Genomic DNA, 20,834 nt, shown 5'->3' on the forward strand with positions numbered 1-20,834 from the left:
GCTTTTAAAAACTGCTAGCAGACAGAGTCCTGTGAGTCAGTGAGCCCGGCAAATGGCTCCTCTATCAAACCAAGGATAGAGGGCCACTGCAAACACGATTTATATGATGACAGAATACAAGAAGTTCCTCCATCCTGCCGCTCCCCAGAGATTTATATAAAAGCAGACTCTCTACAACATCACCCACTCGATCTCAGTTCAGCTCTAAATGTCAGATTGTCCTTTTCAGGTGCGGCACCACACACAGCACATCCTGACTTCTCATTAATTAAAACCTAATTCTGCGTATCGGCATGGCCATTACTTCCACATCAGAACAAAAGCCCTTGCACGTGCAGCCTTCTGACTTTTGGTTGCATAGACCACGCGCTGAGATTGATCATTTCAGCTCAGTCAGACCTTGGTACTCTGTTAATCCTAATGCTACGCCAGGAGGAAACTGTCAACACTGCAGAAGTCAACGCTGCTCACCACTTCCAACTCATGCAGCCTAATAGAAGACTCCAGGTTTTGCGCTGAGAGTGAAGATCTCCATCCTAAAGAACCTGAATTGCCCCCCTAGGCTTTCAGAGCTTTCCCTTTTATTATACCCGATGCCCGTTCTAGAGTTTGGAGTTAGCTCCTTGGCGATTTAGAAGAAGGTGTTGGACTCACGCTCCAGAAACGGAGGCACTTTTCCCTCTGCAGACCCCTCTGGTGGGCTGGGCAGCTTTGGGCAGAGGGGGCTGCTTCCACCCGTCCAGGAGCACGCGTCCGAGCTCGAGCTCTGGTCCTAACTGTGCTTAGCGAAGCAGAGCTTTGTGTTGCAAACGCAGGATTAGGATCAAAAAGAAGTATGTTAAAAAAAAAAACCATAATAATCAATTTTGTAAAGCACTTTTACTGGCAGAGAGAAGTTCCCCAGAAAGTTCAAAAATGGGTGCTACAAGTGAGATGCTCTATTTTGCATACATAGCCTACTAACTACAGAATAATTTCTGGTATTAAGCTGCTGGGGGCTGGTATTTTGAATTGTATCACTGCGCGTTTGAGATAGGATTAATCATCCTCCTCAAATTAGCCTCAGGGAAACAACTGTTCGCTCTCATTATTTATTTATTTATTTATTTATTTTACGTTTCATTATAGCCAAGGCTTACTTAGGTTTTGAACCCAGTGCCTAACCGAAACAACATACCTTCTCTCTCTTTTTTGGAAGGTGAAAAGTAGAGAGACCTTTCAGCTGCAAAGCAGCAACTAAGACCTACCTTCCTTTCACTCACGTCGCTGCCTCCTCCCCTCAAGCTTTCCCAGTCTCTCTCTTGGCATAGCGGGCTCGGGTCGGGCTACCAGGTTGCACTGAGCTAGTCGCCAACCTTATCTTCCCTCAGTAATCCCACACGTAATCCCAGCCCGTGAGTTTAAGGGGGGTGAGCTCTGGCGTGGGCCTTTCGGATCATTACCCTTCCACCTGTGAAGTACGGAAAGGCACCGCTTCTTCTCAGCTCCGTGGAGCTGGAAGGGAATTCCCACAGAGATGCAACCCCACGGGAAGCATCTGCTTTCCCCCCTGGTGAGTGGCAGGGCTGAAAATCAAAAATTAGTATTTTACGTGCTGCTCCTGCTTACTTAATCCACTGTGTTTTTAAGAAACAATGAGAAGACTGGATTTGAAGAAAAAAAAAATTTGTAAAGGCTATATACTTTTTTTTTTTCCTCCCACAAATATGTATGAAGAAGTCCTTGGATGTTCCCATCAGTTTCTGGCCCTGTCTTTAAAGACATTAATATGCTTAAATACCTGGGAATTAGGTTTCAATTATCATGATCCCCCAGAGGTGTTTTTACTTTTTCTTCTTCATTATGCAAAGAACATGAAGCAAGATCAGGTTTTTACGAGCCCACCCACAAAGACATCAAATATGCTGACTCTTAATAACAAATTTGGAATGGAGAACCTAGTCTTGGTGAATGTATTTAAATGTTTAAAAAACAAAAAAAAAAAAAAGAAAGAAAAATAACACGGCCAAAGAGGTCCTTTCACTCTAATGGCGCAACCACAGGACAGTACTGAAAGTAACGCGACTTCCCGATGTCCCCAAAATGTCACTCCATACAATATCATCACCTGCCAACGGTGCAGGGTAGATCGAACTATTCTTACTGCCTTCTCTGAAAAAAAAAAAAAAAAAAAAATTGGGGAAGAGAGAGATCTGGCAGCTTCACTTCCATCCTTTTCTCCAGGCAGTAGGACGAGGTGAGCAGAAACAGCACCAACCATCACTCACTGCACCTCCTCGGTGTTAAAAAGACCAAGCTGGTTACCAGAACAATAATGCAAAAATCAAGGGGTGTAGACCCACAGCAGGCAGTTAATACAATTATTAATAACTACAGCCATTTAGTAAAACCATCCACTTACTTTGTTCACGCACTAGAAATTTTAGGCCTCCTCAGAAATTATCTTTCATCCTCTGGGAATGGAGTCTTATGGTTGGCTTCAAAGATGCTGGCACAAAGCACAGACCTTTTGTTTAATTGCTCTCTTTTGAAGAGGAATATTAAGTCAAATGAAACTGAATATGAAAGGGAGAGGCCATACTGGAGTCGAGGGGAACAAACAAAGCCAAGGCAGACCGTATCTGCCCCCTTCCCCCATCTCTAATGTTACTAAGGGAAGCATACTTTCCCATCTAGCCTCTGCAAAAATGCTCCAGCAGGAAAGAAAAAAAATAAAAACATATGGTTTGGATGGAAAAAAAACCAAACCCTATACTTTCCCAAGCAAATTTCATTTCATTTTATTTTTTAACATCCAACAATACCTAAGGCTGGCACTCTCAGAAGTACTGGCAGTGGAATGGCTCTTTTCCCACTGTCGTGAAATCACTGATAGCAAGTTAGACTAAGGTCACTTGGAAAAAAAAAACAAAAACCAAAAAACCAACCACCAAACCCATTGGTAATGTTTTTAAAGAATCAAGGTTTCTATGCAGCAGACGTGTGAAAATATGAATATACATATACATACATTTCCATGGATACACGTAAGTAAATACATACAGAAATGCACCAACAACCACACCTCTGTGGACACTAGGGGTTGGTTCCACACACACACACACACCCCCCCCAGGACTCAGACCTTTTCCAGCTACAATTTAGTATTTGCGTTCCCTCTGTTGAAAAGAAATTGCCAAATCCAATCGCTTGAGCTGTGTTTTCCTTTGCTGATACAAATTGTTATGCAAACAAAAGGGAACAACTACTCTGAGGACTGTACCTAGGAACATGCGGGCAGATTGCAAATTGCTTAACCTTGACAAAGAAAACTTTACAGGGGGGGCTGGAGGGGGTGGGAGTGGGAAATAAGGAAAGAGAGAAGAAAACCTTTTTTTTTTTTTTTCCCTGCAATAGCAGAATTTTCTACTCTTTTCACAGACATTCAGGACATTGCTTACTTAAAGCTTCCAAAATTTAAATGAAATGACCGCGTTGTCCTTATCTAGATAAGGAGACTTTCATAGAGGCTCCAAGTATGAAATTTCTAGAGTGCAAAGAATCACATGGGGTTGGAAGGGACCTCTGGAGATCATCTAGTCCAACCCCCCTGCCAAAGCAGGTCCACCCAGAGCAGGTTGCACAGGAACGTGTCCAGGTGGGTTTGGAATGTCTCCAGAGAAGGAGACTCCACCACCTCTCTGGGCAGCCTCTTCCAGGGCTCTGCCACCCTCACAGGAAAGAAGTTCCTCCTCATGTTTAGATGGAACTTCTTACAATCAAGTTTGTGCCCATTCCCTCTTGTCCTGTCCCTGGGCACCACTGAAAAAAGACTGGCCCCATCCTCCTGACACCCACCCTTTAAGTATTTATAGGCGTTGATCAGATCCCCCCTCAGCCTTCTCTTCTCCAGACTAAAAAGACCCAAGTCCCTCAGCCTTTCCTCATCAGAGAGATGCTCCAGGCCCCTCATCATCTTTGTAGCCCTCTGCTGTAACCTCTCCAGCAGTTCCCTGTCCTTCTTGAACTGGGGAGCCCAGAACTGGACCCAGTGCTCCAGATGGGGCCTCCCCAGGGCAGAGCAGAGGGGGAGGATGACCTCCCTCCACCTGCTGGCCACACTCTTCCTGATGCACCCCAGGATGCCATTGGCCTTCTTGGCCACAAGGGCACATTGCTGGCTCATGGTCATCCTGTTGTCCACCAGGACTGCCAGGTCTTTCTCCTTAGAGGTGCTCTCCTGCAAATAGCTTTTTCAGTTGGAGTGCCCCAAAACTCCTCTTTAAAACACTTGGTGCTGGGCTTTTATATAGCATTTGAAGGACTTCTTCTTCTTTCCCTTCCAAATTCTTCACCTCAAATGAGTTTATTGCAGGCTGGGATCTGATGGGCTGAGGGATACAACCATGTCCTTTGCTTTTGGCACCCGGAAACGTATGTCATTCACATGGAGGAGATAAACTGTGGTCCTGAAAAGGATGCGCAATCTGGGATTAGACAGTTGATAATGAGTTCGTTACACGTAACACGCAGCGGAATGCGGAGGCCACGTAGATCCAAGCTGCTGTGTAAAGACACAAATTTTTGTAAAGATTCTAAGAAAGGTTGTAAAAATTTTAAATGACGACACAAATGCTTTCTCTGGGCAAATACAGAAATTTAGGCTCTTCCCTGCCCTGGCAGACAGGGAATTCTCCAGGCAGGCATAGATCCATACCGTACTGTAAATTATGGCCTGCTATAAATGAAAAACGCTGATTTGGGGATTGTTCACTTTGTTATAATTTTCCAAGAGTAATATCCTGCAGGGAACAGCCAAGTTAATACAATGTTTCCACTCAAAAATTGGCAGCCTGAGCGCAGCCGATGGGGTGTATTTAATGAGAGTTTGCCTGCTGATAAAACGTTATTGCAGAACACGCAGGCCAAGGACAGCCTCTGATTTTCCATCCCGGGATGTAACCTTAGCCCAGCAAACCCGGTAACTCGCAACAGTTCCCCTGGATTTGTAATACACCATGTTTTTTGAGTTTTTTTTTTTTTTTTACTCTTTTTTTAAACGTGTTCTGTAATTTATAAGGTCTTTCAGCCATTAGAAGCCCACAGACGCTGTTTTGTCTGGTTTATTCTCAAAGGTAAAGGGCTTGGGATCTGCCCAGGGATGGGACTCAACGCCCCTCGCTTTCACGCTTGGCTCCAAGGTGCCCCCACGCAAGGTTCATCTGCTCCCTCTGAACCCGAGCGTTAACGGGGAGCTCATCAACCTCCAACACCAGCGTCTTCTCATCTCTCCTTAACCTGCCGACGGCCGGCTCGGTGTTTTCCTCCAAACTTCCTATTTCTGGACCGGCGAGTGAACGATTTACAGCGAAACGTGAAACTACACTAACGTAGAAAAGAAAAGCCGGGATCGAGCAACTGAACTGAAAAGAAAATCCAAAGTGTCAAAAAAGCCCCCCCCCCCCCGCCTCCGCCCCCCGCTGCTCTGTTGTGAGCACGGCAGGACGGGTAACAGATGTGTGCGGCCCTGAAACCATCCTCCCTGCCCCTCTCTACACCTACAGCGCTCAGCACTCCCTCCGCATCCATCAGCTTACATAAAGCCCACAAGCTGCTGAAGTCTGAGATGGCGGGGGGGGGACGGGGACGGGGGGACGGCGGGGGGACACACCGCCACCACCACCACCTTTTTAACGCTGCGTCTCGGCGACCAGCATCACGCACAGATGAGGTTTCAGCTTCTGCTTGCCGCCGCCAGATGACGGATCGGTGGGTGAACGCCGAGAGCTCGGGGGAAGGAGCCAAGAACTGCCCCAAGAGCCCTTTGGGCTGGGCACAGGAGGATGCACGGCCGCACGCCAACCAAGGGTACACCTCTCCACCCCCCCGCCCCCGGGAAACCCGAGGGATGAACGTGACGCGAGCTGTGCAGAGCGACAGCTTGGACATCGTGGGTCAGAGGATATTGTTTTGCAACAGAACTGCTATGAGGACAGGCTGAGAGAGTTGGGGTTGTTCAGCCTGGAGAAGGGAAGGCTCCGGGGAGACCTTAGAGCAACCTTCCAGTACCTGAAGGGAGCTACAGGAGAGATGGGGAGGGACTCTGTCAGGCAGTGGAGCGATAGGACGAGGGGTAACGGTTTTAAATTGAAAGAGGAGAGATGTAGATTAGATACTAGAAAGAAATTCTTTGCTGTGAGGGTGGTGAGACACTGGAACAGGTTGCCCAGAGAAGCTGTGGATGTCCCATCCCTGGAGGTGTTCAAGGCCAGGCTGGATGGGGCTTTGAGCAACCTGGTCTGGTGGGAGGTGTCCCTGCCCAGGGCAGGGGGGTTGGAACTCAATGATCTTTAAGGTCCCTTCCAACTCTAACCATTCTATGATTCTATGAATCCAAGGTCGCGCAGAGGAGGAAACAAACCCCTGATGCAGGCCAAGCGCTCGCTAGGAGCTACTCACAACCACGTGCGTGTCAGGGCGTGCGGGTAACTCCACAGCTCCCTCCTCCGCCCCCACGTACAGCACAGGGAATCTGCTAACGCTTAAGTGGTGGGGAAGGTCATGGGTTTATTGTGCGAAGAGCCAACAGTAATTTCGCTGCCTCTCCGGAATACTGCAAACGGCCAAATCACACAGTTTAAGAAGGAAAATAAGTTACCCCTTAATTTAGGACTTTAAAGAAAGCGTAGCTCTACTGGTCTTAGAATCAACCACCTGAGGGTACAGACCCACCGTACGTTTCCATAAACCGAGGGCAGCAAGTTATTCCTCTGGAAGCAGAGCTCCTTCTATACGTAACGTGACAACAAGCTTTCCAAAAGCACAACCAGGACTTGACAAGCCTCCTTGGTCGCAGGCCTGCCAAGACCCCGTTCAAAAAACAGCCTTCCCCCGCCGTTCCTAAGGATTCCTTCAACTTTCCCTAGAGCTCCTCCGAAACAAGAGGCGTGCAAGGGCTTGGGCGAGCGGCGGAGAGATCTCCTGGAGACACAGAGCACCAGCACCGTGCTTGATCCGGGAGCACGGTCTCCCTTAACGCCACGAGGGAAGAAGAAAGTGAGGTTTTTTGGTGGTTTTTTTTGTTTTGTTTTGTTTTTTTTTGCAGGAGAGGTTTGCTTTTTACACAAGGGCCCGTTTGCCTTCGGTCACGCACACGCAACGTCGGGGAACACCCAACGCTGCAACCGCAGGAGTCCCAAAGAGCAGACTGAGGTACTGGGATAATTACTCCACTTCTTTGGCTGCAGGGTGGCACCTCCAAAGATGTTATCTGACCACCCCCTCACACCCCCCCCCCCCCCAAGGCTGGTCCCAGGAGGAGAACGGCTCTCCGTCTTTGCTTTTGGGAGAATGTTTTTCCACGGGAGAGGGCAGCTCTACTACCCTTTTCCCACTACTTTCCCACTACCATTTTATGATTCTGGTGGGAAAGACCCTCTGGACTCGGGAGCGGCTGCGTATTGCAACACCCTTGCTTGGCAGAGGAGGCTGCGGCGTCCCTGCAGCTGTCCTGGGCAGCAGCCAGGGGCTCTTGCTGAAGGTGCTTCATCCCTTGTCCAAGTCTTTTTATGAGTCCCAGACTTGCAGAAGAGGACGGGTGCCAAGTTCAGTGTGTTCTTGGTTTTACCAGCTGCCTTTTTTTTTTTTTTTTTTTAAGTAAATTAATTTAATTCATCTACGAATAGCAAGGTGTGAGAGCTTCACTTGCTTTTGTTCAGGTTCCTCCGTGTTTAGCTGGAGGTGTTCACCCAACAGCCCAAGGCTCAGTCGGTGCCAGTGAGTGATGCAGAGGTTTGTCTGGTAGGAGCAGGAGACTAAAAGCATTAAAGAGCCGATCCCACGTAAAAAGCACGGACTATCTGGCCCCTGCAGTACTTGCTTGTGTTAAGCTGCTGCTAAGTGCCCTAAAAAGTTTGAACGTCCCTTCGTACTTCAGCCCAAAGCCTCCAGCAATTTGTTCCATTACCAAACCTCAAACCAACTGCTTTTTCTATCAGCTGCTTTTTAGACCTCTGTGCACTGCTTTTTCATTTGTCACAGATACTCAGAAAAGCAGGTACGTAGCGATTTTGGCTCTCTCCACCCATAAGCCACGTGATGACAAGCTCACCGTGGAGGAAGTCAAGGGGCAACACTCGGCGTCAGGGCCTCCCTGCCCCTCTACTTCTCAGACCTCACCTCAAGCAGACCTCCTGCTCACTGGGTTCACCAAAGAAAACACTCAATGCTACTTAAACTCCCAGGCCCGAGGGATTTTCCTTCGCATCACATAAATTTCCTCATCCAACCGGCAACTTCTCTTCTTGCCACCATAGCCGGGAAAGCCGTTTAAATGGCCATTCACCAAATTTCAGGAGAAACCCCAAGGTATGAACGGGCTAGGCTTTGATGGCAACACAGCCACGCGCCCCGTCCAAACAGCTCCATCTTAACCAGCGCGGGAAATGGAGCAGAGAGACTGTGCCAGCGGCTGAAAGGTTTTTCTAAAAATCACTGAGAAGGGAAAAAAAAAAAAAAAAAAAAAAGAAAAAAAAAATTCAATTGCCGGCCTCCCACCGTACCATCAATACCTGACAAAAAGCAAGCACTTGGTTTCAAAGGGGTCATTAAGCCTTTAACTATCCACTTAACATGAATGCCACTAGCAATACTGGTCAAGTCAATGTTTGTGCATGATTAGGCTTCAGATTTAGACGGGAAGCTGTTGTACATAACGCGATCTGTGGAGACTTGTTTCTCTTTCTAATGGATTTAAATTGCCAATAAAACAGAGCCTAGGACACGGGTGTAAAACCAAGCTCGAAGAACAAACGTTTTCTCTGTCATTCATTTTCAAGGCGCTGTGAAGATCAAGAGGATTTTGTCTTGTCTGTCCAACGCACGTAATTTAAAAATAAATAAATAAATTAAAAGATAAATTAAAATTATGGGGAGGGAGTGCCTTTTGAATCAAATCACGTAATGTAGAGCTGTCACGTGCCACATTTCTCCACTCCTCACCCCAAAGGAAAAGGCTGCAGGTATAAATACCCATACGCCTGGGGGTGGTGGTGAATTACCCGGTGCTGGTGCTGGGGGGGGGGAAGAGCAAGCCCAAACCACCCAGCTATAAGATGCTTTTCCTTTCCTATGGAGCTTCGGTCCGGAACCGTGGATCAGCTCCGTGTGCCTTCGGCCAGCCGAAAACTTCTGGCGAGGGCAACGGGCAAGCAGCTGGGCAAAGGAACATGCCTGTCTCAGCCTGGGAGAAAAAATAGAGCAAACACAACACGCCCAGGATTGGCCTTGGGGAGAAGTCTTTGCCAGGGAGAAGTCTCCATCCCACCACCCCCCCCCCCTCCCCTTCTTCAGGGCTCCATCCGACCGGTTTGCAAGTATCCTTGTAAGACATTCGTTAGGTGCAGAAGCTGCTCAGCACCTTCTGCGGTCTTCCCAGATATTGCAGGGCTAGTTTTTTTGCTTACAAAGCCCTTTTGAGACCACGTAAGATCTGCAAACCGACTCTTGTCCTCAGATTTTGCCAATGTGTAAAAAGGACCAAATTCTCTTTTAATTCAAATAAGCTATGAACTCCTAAAGCCTCGACGGGATCAAACGCTTTAAAAAAAAAAAAAAAAAAAAAAAAAAAGAAATCAAGAAAGGAGATGTAAATGTCCCACCTGTTTTCCTGGTATGCTGCAGAAGTAGCATAAAAAAAAGACCCAAATAAATAGCACCCTCACAAACATCCAAACCAGAACCCAAACTACTCCACGCAGGTGCCCCATAAATATAATCTTTAAACCTTTACCCATAGCTGAATTTGGAATGCAGGAAAAAAAAATAAATAAATAAAAATCTAATTTGTATTCAACAGAGGGATTGCTGCTAATGCTGCAGAAAAACACAGTGCAGGTTAATACTCCATATTAATGAGAGCAGAATATCCCAAAGCTGTGAACTACTAAAAAGCTTTCTTACACGCAGTCATGGCTAATGGCAATTTGCAGACAACATGTAGTTCAAAGCTTAATAGATTTTCTTTTTCCCTTTTTGTTTTCTTTTGCTCCGCAGTTTACAAACCCTGCCAGACTTTGCGAGAACAATGCTACGGATGGATAAAACGGAGAGGACCCTCTGGAAGAGGCGAAGCAACCCCTCAACCTAGAGTTTTAACACAAGGCCACGCAAACACAACCTCCCAGCTTATCAAGGAGACTCCAACCGCTCCAGCCACCAAGCCGGGGCCAAAGAGTCAATGTGATCCAGTGAGCGGTGCCGGGAACTGTGGGGCATCCCCAGCATCCCTGGAGACGGGATCCCACGGGAGCATCTCCCATAGAGAGCTTGGCTCCGCGTGGTGCCTCCCCGCTCCTTGGAAAGTCAGAGGGAACAAACAACAGACGCATTTCCCAAAACCATGGGATTTTGTGGTCATTTCCACACACGCACACACAGACGTTTTTTTTAAGACCCCGGTATTTACGTCTTGCTGTGTCTTCACCCGCCCTTTGTTTTACGGCTAACTAAACGCCCGGAGGAAAAAAACTTAATTACTTTAGCCCGTGTGCCCTGTATCAAAGCATGTAATTTCTTGATTACGTACAATTACTTGAGGTTGGGGGCGGGGCGGATTTTAGACCATATCAAATCTATACAGCAGTGCAGACAGTTATAATACACAGACCCTGAGTTTATAATCCTCTTTTGACTGTGTCATGGGAAATACGTTATTCTGACCCCTATACAGTCAGCCCAACACACACAAACAAAACCGAAAAGCTACCCCTGCCCCTTCCCAAAAATCCAGAGCCTGCTGAAGATACGGTACTTGAATTCGGGTAATTTTAGCTCCTCCTTGCCGTATTTTTTTTCATGGCCGTACTCCTTACAGCGCTTACTCTGAGATACTAAACCAAAATCCCCTGCTTTGTCCGAGACAGATTAATTATGATTTTGATGCAGAATTCTTTATTGCAGTTGTACAGCAGCCTGAAATAAATACCCAACACATCAAAAAAAGTCATTTAAAGAGTTCTGCAGAAAACTTTTCTACAAGGGCTTGGATTCATAAAGTACAAACAGCTTTTTTTTTTTTTTTTTTTGCTGTTGTTTGTTTTGTTTTGTTGCCACAAGCCCTTTGTGCCAGGCAGCACAGACCGGGAGCAAACCTGAAAGACTTGCACCCCTACTTTTGAAGGCTGCTGCTTTCCTGGCTGTAGAACCCAGGTCTACGTTCAGTCCCGGGTACTTCAGCGGGGCTTGGGGAGGTTTCCCCCCCCTCCGCCCCCCCGAGGGCTGAATGTCACCTTGTGTTTTCATGCCGGGATGCTGCAGGTACTCACCTCTCCCCCTTCCATACCTGTGTACAGCACGTAAAGGAACTGTGAGCTTTAGATAACTGCTGCACAGGTGAACGGTCCCTATTCCTGCCTACAAATGAAAGCAGGCTATCCAACCGAAGACTTTCTTACAGAATTTTGAGATGCCTCTGGTGTTTATCCATAGCTAAAGCAAGCTCTCTCTCCTCGGCACAACCAGGAAAGACAGCACGGGAACACGTGCATTTTAAACAAGCAGCACCAAACATTGCAAATAAATTTGGTGCGACGGAATACGGAGCCTACAAAACAACTTTCTAAGCCTTGGGAAGCTTCCTCCCTAACACCAGTCGCTCGCTTTCACCCTGCATAAGGCTGTGAGTTATGGGGAAAACGTCATCCTCGGATAGCAACCCCAGCTACCACTGCATCCTTTCAGCCCGGCCCTGAACTTCATGTACTGGAGTATTTGAATTTTAAAATAGACCATTCCTTCAACGTCTCTGTGAGCAGACGACCAAACAAATTCCCTGCCTGGTTAAACCACTACGAACAGGGAACCCAGTTCCTCTGCCACCGGGAACTCCTTTCAGATAAACAGTCATCAGACTTCTAAGGTTTTCTGTCTCTCTATCTCCAAAAGCATTTTTAATATACATCTAAAGCAGCTTTTTAAAATCCTGCTAGTGCTGGAAAGCATTCCTCGCATAACTTCAAGTTTATCATCAGAGGTGATGATTAATTAGAAATCAAGCAGAGAGAGGTTGCATTTTTAAAGGTATACATACATTTCTGAGATAAATCACGGCCTGCCTAATTATCGCTGTACTGCACTCAAAACATTGAATGCAAACAACAAAAAGGACTCTTAAAAATTCTACTTTTGACTACAATGACTTTTTTTTGTTTGTTTGTTATGTTTCAGGCAAATTATCATACTTGTTACATGTCTGAGCACCTTTGCTAAAAATCTATTCATTTAATACGGTACTGCAATACCCATGGAAATTCTTTCATGCACGGGAGCCCCCTGGCATATTAGTACCTGAACTAAACCAAGTTACTGAAAAGACTTCTTGGGGACCACCTTGCTCAGCTTTTATCCTTTGGGTAGCACCGCAAAGACGCCCCATGCAGAGTTTCCAGTCCCAGGATACAGCCACCGTCACAGCCTTTAGCTCAGTGAACTTCAAAGTGCTTTGGGCATTTGTTGAAACAAAAGGTACCCGAGGCTGTAGGACGGTTACCGCCTATAAACCCGCTCCACACCGTCCTAAAGCACAAGTCACAATAACAATCAAGGGAGAGCATCCGTGCAGATCAGCATGGGATAACAGAGAAGGAGTATCAGCAGAAGCGCTGGAGGTTATACCACATTATACCACGGCAAAGGTGTAAAAGGTAGAGGTTCAGAAATCACTCAGAAGTCACCTTTAAGTGTTCGTGCCTACCCGACTCAGTCTAAGGAAGGGAAAGGGCCCGCTGCCTTCCAATCCAACACGGCTTTCACATAAAATTGCATTTTCAGAGGCATTTTAACGCCATCCTGGCCTCACCAGGGCTTGGGTTCAGCTCTGAACATCCAGCTACAGCAGATGAGCTAAACTTCTGCAACGCTCCCTCCTGAACTATCCACCCAAGGACCTTCACGGAGGAGAAAGGAAGCGATCCCCAGCCCTGCCTGTCCTTAGGTGGATCGACAGGACGAGCCCCGGGAGAGCACAGTACCCCTGCAGGAGCAGACACACCACTAGAAGAGTTGGTCCCTCCAGCCACGCAGGTCATTTATCTCACAACTAGCAACAGCTCACTGGAGAACATCAGCAGAGGAGACTGAAATTCCGGCTGCGAAGCAGGGCGCTCGTTCTTACGCGGTTTCAGATTAGCACCTGTGCAGATTTTTGTCCATATGGTGATTTCAAAACACTTTCAAAGGCTCAAGGCGCCATCCAGAAATGCCTGTCAAGAAGGAAAAGGACCAGCACACATGCATAGCGTTTTTCTGGGGTTTGTTTCAAGAATGAGAAAGCTGCATTTGTGCTTTTGTTTTATGCAATCTGATAAAAGCAGTAGCTGTGGGGAAAAGGCCAACAAGAGAACAGCAATCAGTAATAATCTTGCAAACACAGTGCTGCTGAGAGCAATAAGTAATTCCTTATAATCCCAAGTATGCTTTTTCTAAGCACACGGTTTTACTAATACACAGATACTCAGCTCTTTCTAAGAGCTGATAAGGATTAAAAATACAAAGAAAAGTAGTAAATTCATTAGCATAGAAGGTCTTCCAATACCACAGTGTCTTAAAAGGAAAACTCCTAAATAGGATATTGACCTTAGACTACTCAGTTTTCAATGATAAGGTATAGTCTTAATGAGTCCAGACCAGCTTAAATCCTTTCCTAGTCTTTCCTAGGACTCTTGCCTCCCCTACAACAATTACACTTTATTGTATGGAAACATTTATAATACACCACTCCAAGGTTTAATAGACAGCAAAACGCCATTATACGCACACACCTCAACACCCGTTTGCTTGCTACCAAATACAGGTGATGCACAAATGTCACACGAAACCTTGTGTAAAATTCACACCCGTAAATCAAAACTTCTGATACTTCCAGTTACTCATCTTCAGCAAGTGGCTCATTGTCGAGAAATGCCAAGTATCTGCCCTCGCCAGTCACGCCCTATGGAAGTGTCGTCACTTGAGCCTCTCAAAACCATCACTCAATGATTAAACAATATAATTTCCGTCCCCTGTAAAGCAAGGCTCCTGAACCTGTACAAACCCTAGGCCTACACACAACTCCCCTCGTCTTGAACGGATCACACGCAGACTCGAAATCAACGTGCCTGCCAAAGCAGCTTGCTGAATCAGAGCTATTGCTAATTATTTCCATTAAGCACTCTTCTCAGCTTCTGCACAAATTCTTTACTCCTTTGACTGCAGCGTCCAGCAAGCGTTAAGTTCCTACTCTCACTTTAGTTACGTGCACTTTAAAAATCTGTCTGATGTACTTTTCTAAGTGCTGCATAGATGGGAGCCGCTTCAGTACCGGGTGGTATAGCAGTTGCTGTGGTAACACCATTTTTTTCCTTGAGTATAAACCAAGAGTGCCAGAGGCCTCTATAAACTAAGAATTGCGTATTAAGATATCATCTCAGGACTAGAGTAAATAATTCATTTTATTTCAGAGAGGGAGGAAAGGAGGAAGGGATGGATATACACACAGACACGCTTCTTTGTAAGAGCTCCTATGTAGAAGTTTTGTGGCAAACACGTCCAGAGTGTGAGTGAAATACCGTTCAACTCCATCAAGTTCATTCCAGCAAGTTTAAAGACATCTCCTTTTTGCTAGACCATCAGACCATCGCTTTGGTTGGCACAAATCAATGCTGAAGCCACACCACTTTACATGACCTAAAGAATTCACCCACCTTAATCCCATCCAACAATCTATCTAAAGCCAATCTTTTAGGAAAAGGAAGGACAATTAGTCACATACGTACTTACTAGACTTACTTTTAAGCATACCCAGTCAAAAGACTCATTTCAAGTTATAACACTGACACCACGGTACCTTGTGATGTGATTATAATTTATAATACCTTCTGTTTCGGGAGAATTACTTTTTGGCATCGCCTTTGTATAACACAGTGTGGTATTCCGTATCAGTTTTTCCCCTTAAAGTAGATGAGAAGAGTTTTCTTAGGCAAATAAAGTAATAAAAAACCTGATCCCGCCGACCTGGCAGGCAAAATATCCATAGACTTCAAAGGAATATTATGCCTAAGATTTGCTGGGTCGAGCCTCAATAGAAGACGGGTGTCCCTACTGCAGTGTTACTGTAATTGAGAAGCAAGAGTTCCGGATTTTCTTCTTTCTCTTCCAGCTCTCCGTAATTTTATCTTTTCCATAAACCTCCCCTTGCGTGCAGCTGCAGCGTCTCCAAAGTTGCACACTCTGAAGTTGGGGAGCCAAACGCAATTCCAGGCCCTCCTTGAATTCCACTTCACCACCCGCTGCCAAATACACCGGGGAAGCGGCGCCGGAGCGAGCAGTTTTGTCGCAGCCAGTGGGCGAGTCAAGATCATCACTTTAAGAATTACATTTTTTCTGGGGCAAAGCACTCCTGAATCTGCAGAGGTGGAGACTGGAGAATATATCCCCAGGGTACATCCCTACCTCTACTGCTACCCCCTTAAAGAAAATTAATCAAATAAACATGGGGCAAGCGATAAGCCTAGGAGGGCAGGCCCTGTGATTATCTAGCAATAGGCACATTTCTGTTCCCCTCCTCCCTGGAGTATAAAAATGAAACTCCACCTACGGGCAGGTAAGGCAGCTCCTCCTTTGCATCCCACGCTGCAGAGGTGGAAAGTCCACGTTCAGCTCGTCATCACGCTTTGCGTTTCCCAAGGCCGCCGCGTTAGATATGCCGAATATCACCAAGAGTACCAGAGCCGGAGCATTTCACCGCTTGACTGAACTAATGACACACAGAGCATCTTCCTGCTCTCATCACCGCGTTAGGGGCGCATTCTAACAGCTAATGTCGTTTAATGCACTGTTAAATACCCCGTGCTATTTATTTTCTTCCAAGACAACTTCCTTCTCATCCCACTTTGGATCGTAGCCCATTTCGCATCACGCTGGGGCAGATAATTTGTTATTTAACCAATCGCGTGGAAAGGGATGAAGCGGGGGAGAGGAAGGAAAGGTAGGAAGTTAGTAGCCGTGAAAACAATTTGAAAGGGACCATACACATTGACACAGCTTGTAAATTATAGACAAAATTTAAGTGCTTCTGCAATATTTTTCAGAATGGCATACTAATGGTGATGAAATTACTTACACCTTTTTAACGTTCACGTTCTAATAACTGTCATGCTAAAAAAAAAAAAAACAACCCACAGAGAAAACTAACGACAGAGTAGAACTACAGTAAAATTCAACTGGTTTTCAATTTTCATGCAAACCCACACTGATATTTCCCTGCTCTGCTGACCTCGCGAGTGCTTGGCAGAGGTAATGAGAAGGTGCCAATGCTCCACACACGGGACTACAGCTTCAGGTGTAGACCTACCCCAGCCCAACTCAGGTGAGAGAGCTCTCAGCCATCACAGCAATTGTGGATCTAACCCATTAATTGTCAACTGACAGTATTTTTAATTTTTTTTTTTTTTTTTCCCATTTGAGTTATTACACCGTCAGGCCGAAAGTCTTATTTTATATAATTACATAAACACAATTGATGGTAGCAATTTATTCCAGGGGCTGAAGACGTTCACTGGCAACCTAACAATGGAGGGAATTATTGCTGACAATTTTACAAAAGCTTTTATCAAAGTTTATGGGCCATTAAGCCCAACAGTGCGATTACCAGTACGATATCATCACTCTCAATAGCACAGTGTTGGCCCAGAACAATCCATTTTCTAATCCTGTCTATTATAACTAGTCTGTTTACTCTGAAGTCACATGTTTGCTATTTCTGAAATGATCCGAGTCTTTGAAACAGTATTTGAGTTTAGTTCATAGACGGGATCCAATCAGTACCATATTAAACTAGCAGAACACAGCCCGAGCCCTTTTCAAGTGCCATGACTAATTCAGATTTTCTCTTCATATGATGAAATACAAAACACAGATATTAGCTGAGCGTATAAGCATACATACATTAAATTCCATGATACGCAGAGGCAGCCTTGAGAAACAGGCAATACAATAAAAAAAGGGAATATTTCCCTCTAGAATCTCAGAGAATTCAGTTCTTGACCGCAGTTTGGCACTGGCACCTTCCATGCCCTATGTTATCAGGAATGAATTTGGTTCATAGTAACTAATGACCAGGCACAACAGAAACAGAGAAGGTGTTAATTAGCTATTTTGACTCTTAATTCACTGAATACCATGCGCTCATTGATGCAAACCAGACTGCTGCTGTTCAAATCAAGACGACCCTCATTTAGACAAAAAGGGTCTGTTCTTCCTTTTTTTGTGCTTGACAAATCTTTTAAGTGTCAGGGAGAATTATCCACACGTACTGATGGGAGCATCTTACACGCTGATGAACACCAACTTCCATGCTGCCGGATTAGCTCATCTACCATAGACAACTGTGATAAAGTGATGCTGCCTGAGGGATCTGCCTCATTAAGGAGGGAAAGAAAGAACAAGAGCGGCTCTGAAATAATACAAATCATTAACATGAGCACCTTGCAGAGCTTATTAGGTAGAAACAGACTGACAATACCATTGCTCAACACTTAATTACTTTTTGAAGACCAGATGGAAATGAGACAGCGTTTCAACGATAAACCTTTCAAATCCCAAACAAAGAGACAAATATCAAACCAATCCATTAATTGGGCATGTATCCTAACACAGATGTTTTAAGGAATGGTCAGATCCTATCAGATAACTGAAGATGCTGAAGTTTTGACTCCATCTGCTACTGTAGATGACCTCCTTGCCAGTGGTCAAATTGGGAATTACAAATGGAAGGGATCACATTTTTCCTTTTACGCCTAATTAAGGCTGCTGCAACTCAGCTAGTCTTCCTCCTTCCCAGACAGGTGGAAGGCAAGCACGCACCATAAACATGACTTGCATGTTTCCCTTTCTGGATGGGCAGTGAAATACTTGTCCCTGCTCCCATTCCCAAAGACTGATCTTCCGCCTTCAATTTTGGGGAAGCGGTAACAGCATCAACATCTACCTAGATGCTACGACCCTAACAATAAAAGCAAAGAGCAGAGCTTCTGACCTTCTTCTGTTCACATTCCCAGGGTCTCCATTGGGAAAGACCTGGATGGGTACCTGAGGGAAGGGAGATGGGGCTGTTACTAGATTTTTCTTACAGCTTGCTTTTCAGGAAATGACTTCTCTCCTTTAGGCTGCCTCTGAAAACGAAGTCTCACTGTCACCACTTCCCAAGTCTCAGCAAACACCAAGGGCTACATCACATCATCCTACACACTGCTCTGCGGTACAAAATCCCTGTTCATGTGGAGACCCAACAGCTTAAATTATGGTATAACTCTGACAAAGCAGCTTCCAGAGTCAGGATTTTGCCAACTGACACTTCTGTTTCAAAAAAAAAAAAAAAAAGTTTGTTTTGTTCTGGTTTCATTGGTTTTTTGCTTGGGGTTTTCTGTTTGTTTTTAGCAGGGATGGAAGAAAAAAAAAAAAGGCACTTTACTTGGTGTAAAACTAGTCCGAAGAGTAGCAAAACAAATTGCATCCTGTTCAACAAGTGAGAATGTCAAGTTTCCATTCATGAGAAAAAGGCTGCTATAAAAATGGAGAAGAAAAAACACTCCACACATGGAACAGCTTTTGCCTAAAGGCACTTTCTGTTCAGCAGTTCCCAACAACGTCATGCCAACCAGTGATGGGCTCTCACACAGGGACTTGAGGACATCTCTCCCCACTTTTTTTGTCAGGGGGAAGGTTTCCTTGTCTCCACGTGCCCAGTAGATGATCACTCTACCTTCAGATTTGACACACGAGAAGCAAGCCTGTGAAACACTAGTCGTCATCTGCTCTTGCCACAGCTTTACCTTCCCAATGATTAAAGGGAATGAAGAAGGATTTCTTTTTATTTTTTTTTATTATTTTTTTTTTTATTTTCAGCTTCCAAAGTCATAGTTTTTGCAAAGTTCACAGCCAACACCTTCAGGTAGGAGAACCAGTAGCTTCCACTCGCGGAAGAAACGGTGATCACATGCAAAATGGTATTTTTATCAGGCACCAAAAAACTGGTATCCTCATCATTTGGGAAGGCTCTTTTATCAAAAAGGTATCCCTAGTGTCTAACACATATTCTATGTTGTATTAAGCGAAAAAGTTGGAAAGAAACGTGATACCAAAATTTTCTCCTGAATGAAAGAGGTGATCGTCTGGCCAGTAGGTCCCCAAAGCTCACCCATTCCCCGTATCCCCCAAGTGCACCATCAGCCGGAGCTGCTTACTGCCTTCGATAGCTCAGGGTGTATTTTCTTAAATTAACCATCGTTGCTGTGTCCGTGGTATAACCAGTTATGACAGAGTAGTAAAGTGACCGTATTTTATTTTTTTTTTTAAATACTACTTTCACAACGCCAAAACCACATGGGATTTTTCAGTTGCATAATGCAGCTACTTAAAATTAAGACAAACTAAAAAATAACAACAACAGGAAACAAAGGCCAAGAAGACCTTTTCTTCCCTCTCTTCTACACCGAATTAAGATGCTCTCGTCACAAGTCCAAACCCAGCAGCAGAAGCTGGAGGTGAACCATGAAGCACATCCCCTTGGGAACACCAGGGATAGGGTGCAATCCATGAGCATATCTGAGAAAAGCAGTTTTCTGACTCTCTGGTGATGGCACATCCATCGGAATTGATGGCCCAGGAAGACATGAAGGAAAGATAAGGCTGCAGAAAACTCCAGACTCTTTTCAGTGGTTGCCAGTGAGAGGACGAGGGGCAACGGGCACAAGCTGGAACATAGGAGGTTCCACTCAAATATGAGAAGAAACTTCTTTCCGGTGAGGGTGCCAGAGCCCTGGAAGAGGCTGCCCAGGGAGGGTGTAGAGTCCCCTTCTCTGGAGATTTTCAAGACCCGCCTGGATGCAGTCCTGAGTAACATGCTCTGACATGCTCTGGGCAACCCTGCTTCGGCAGGGGAGTTGGACTAGATGATCTTTATGGTCCCTTCCAACTCTAAAAATTCAGTGAAAACTGCAAATGTTTGGGAAGCATCTGCTTGAGAATCCCTCCCTACAATTAAAGAAAATGGAGGTGCACTTGGCAGGGTGACTCCTTTTCCCTGTTAACTATCTGCTTGTGGAAAATTAATAGGAAAACCTAACTGGTGAAGATACAGCACAATGCCACCTGTGCGAAACAAACGTGTGTCTCATTTTAATGTAAGCATTGGTTAAGCGGCTTGTGTTGAAATGCCACCTAGCATTCCAAGTGTAACCCAACTTAATCATATCTATTGAAAACCACATAATAAATAACATGAAATATGCAGCATGCCACCCTAATTGCAGAGGTTGTCTCCTTTACTAGAAGTCATTTATTTATTCAAATGACTTGAACTACGTGATTCAATCTGAATCACGGGAACTAGTTACTGATTTGTGGAAACAGCCTCTTACTTCTTCGCTAAAGGCATTGTTGAAATAACTGACCCGACTGCTAAAACAAGCTTCTTCCTTGAACCCTGCCTCCTTGCTTAGTCCTACCTCCTGAGTGAACTTCGGACAACAAGGTTGTTCTACAAAAGCATTTTGAACTTAAGAATTAAAAAAAAAAAAAAAAAAAAAAACACACCACCACCTCAATTTATTACATGCAATGAAAAAAAATGGTATTTCCAAGGTGACAGAAATGGCTCAGCAATAGGGAAACTGCACATGCAACCGTAATTGCACTTGGAAGAACTTAAGTACATGGCTCTCAAGAAGAAACGTTTACTACCTCAGACATGAATCAAATTCAGCGTTCAGAAGTCTACATATGTCTCTCAGATCTTAAGGGGGGTGTGGGAATACATATCC

The sequence above is a fragment of the Numenius arquata genome, chromosome 4 (genome assembly GCF_964106895.1).
Source record: "Numenius arquata chromosome 4, bNumArq3.hap1.1, whole genome shotgun sequence".
Taxonomy (NCBI): Eukaryota; Metazoa; Chordata; class Aves; order Charadriiformes; family Scolopacidae; genus Numenius; species Numenius arquata.